Source organism: Cuculus canorus, chromosome 2, assembly GCF_017976375.1.
Source record: "Cuculus canorus isolate bCucCan1 chromosome 2, bCucCan1.pri, whole genome shotgun sequence".
NCBI lineage: Eukaryota > Metazoa > Chordata > Aves > Cuculiformes > Cuculidae > Cuculus > Cuculus canorus.
The window spans coordinates 515,047-516,801 of record NC_071402.1 but is presented as its reverse complement, the minus strand read 5'-3'; the positions used below and the strand labels follow the sequence as shown (position 1 = coordinate 516,801).

Genomic DNA, 1,755 nt, shown 5'->3' with positions numbered 1-1,755 from the left:
GGGCGAGGGGAGCAGAAAAGGGGGGTTTGGGGGGGCAGAAAAGGGGATTTAGGGGGCAGAAAAGGGGGGGTTGGGGGGCAGAAAAGAGGGGAAGGGGCAGAAAAGGGGGGTTGGGGGGGCAGAAAAGGGGGGTTGGGGGGCAGAAAAGAGGGGGGTGGGGCAGAAAAGGGGGGTTGGGGGCAAAAAAGGGGGGAGTGGGGCAAAAAAAGGGGAGTTGGGGGCAGAAAAGGGGGGGTTGGGGCAGAAATGGGGGGGTTGGGGGGCAGAAAATGGGGGATGAGGGGTAGGAAAGGGGGGAGTGGGGCAAAAAAAGGGGGGTTGGGGGGCAGAAAATGGGGGTTTGGGGGCAGAAAGGGGGGAGTGGGCAGAAAAGGGGGGTTGGGGGGCAGAAAAGGGGGGGTTGGGGGCAGAAAAGGGGGGGTTGGGGGCAGAAAAGAGGGGGTTGGAGGGCAGAAAAGAGGGGGTTGGGGGCAGAAAAGGGGGGGTTGGGGGGCAGAAAAGGGGGGAGTGGGGCAAAAAAGGGGGGTTGGGGGCAAAAAAAGGGGGGTTGGGGCAGAAATAGGGGGGTTGGGGCAGAAATGGGGGGATTGGGGGCAGAAAAGGGGGGGTTGGGGCAGAAAAGGGGGGAGTGGGGCAGAAAAGGGGGGTTTGGGGGGCAGAAAGGGGGGTTGGGGGCAGAAAAGGGGGGGATTTGGGGTGAAAGGGGGCAGAAAGGGGGGTTTGGGGTGAAAGGGGGGCAGAAAAGGGGGGTTTGGGGGGGGCAGAAAACCCCACGTCCCCCCCTTTTCCCCCCCAGGAGAAAGGAGAGGACCCCGAGGGGAACCCCGAAGAGCCGCAGAGCCCCGGTAGGGACCCCCCCAAAAATAGACCTTTTCACCCCAAAATCTGCCCCCCTGCACCCCAAAATCAGCCCTTTTCACCCCAAAATCAGCCTTTTTTACCCCAAATCAGCCTTTTTCACCCCAAAATCAGTCTCTTTCACCCCAAAACCAGCATTTTTCACCCCAAATCTGCCGCCCCGCACCCCAAAATCAGCCTTTTTCACCCCAAATCAGCCCCCCCGCCCCCCAAACCAGCCTTTTTCACCCCAAAATCAGCCTTTTCACCCCAAATCTGCCCCCCGCACCCCAAAACCAGCCTTTTTCACCCCAAAATCAGCCTCTTTCACCCCAAAACCAGCCTCTTTCACCCCAAATCTGCCCCCCGCACCCCAAAACCAGCCTTTTTCACCCCCAAATCAGCCCCTGCACCCCAAAATCAGCCTTTTACACCCCCAAACCAGCCCTTATCACCCCAATTCTGCCCCCCCACACCCCAAAATCAGCCCTTTTCACCCCCAAAATCAGCCCTTTATTCACCCCCAACCCGCCCCGGGCGCTAAAAGCGCTCCGACCCAGGTGGGACTCGAACCCACAATCCCCAGCTCCGGAGGCTGATGCCTTATCCATTAGGCCACTGGGCCGCGGCGCGGGGCGGCGGGCGGGGAGCCTGCATGCGGGGGGGGGCACTTGTGGGGGGGCACTTGGGGGGCACTGGGGGGGCCCAGAGGGGGTGTGGGTGCCCCATAGATGCTGTGGGTGCCCCATAAGGGGTGTGGGTGCCCTATGGAAGCTGTGGGTGCCCCATGAGGGGTGTGGGTGCCCCATAGATGCTGTGGGTGCCCCACAAGGGGTGTGGGTGCCCCATAGATGCTGTGGGAGCTCCATAAGGGGTGTGGGTGCCCCATAGATGCTGTGGGTGCCCCACAAGGGGTGT

At 61.7% G+C, this 1,755-nt stretch overlaps 1 non-coding gene across 1 annotated transcript; it reads right to left on the bottom strand.

Moving 5' to 3' along the window:
* Window positions 1-1,389: 1,389 nt before the first annotated feature.
* On the bottom strand, window positions 1,390-1,462 carry TRNAR-CCG (transfer RNA arginine (anticodon CCG)). Its single transcript has one exon. It is a non-coding gene; the product is annotated as a tRNA-Arg (tRNA).
* Window positions 1,463-1,755: the final 293 nt, after the last annotated feature.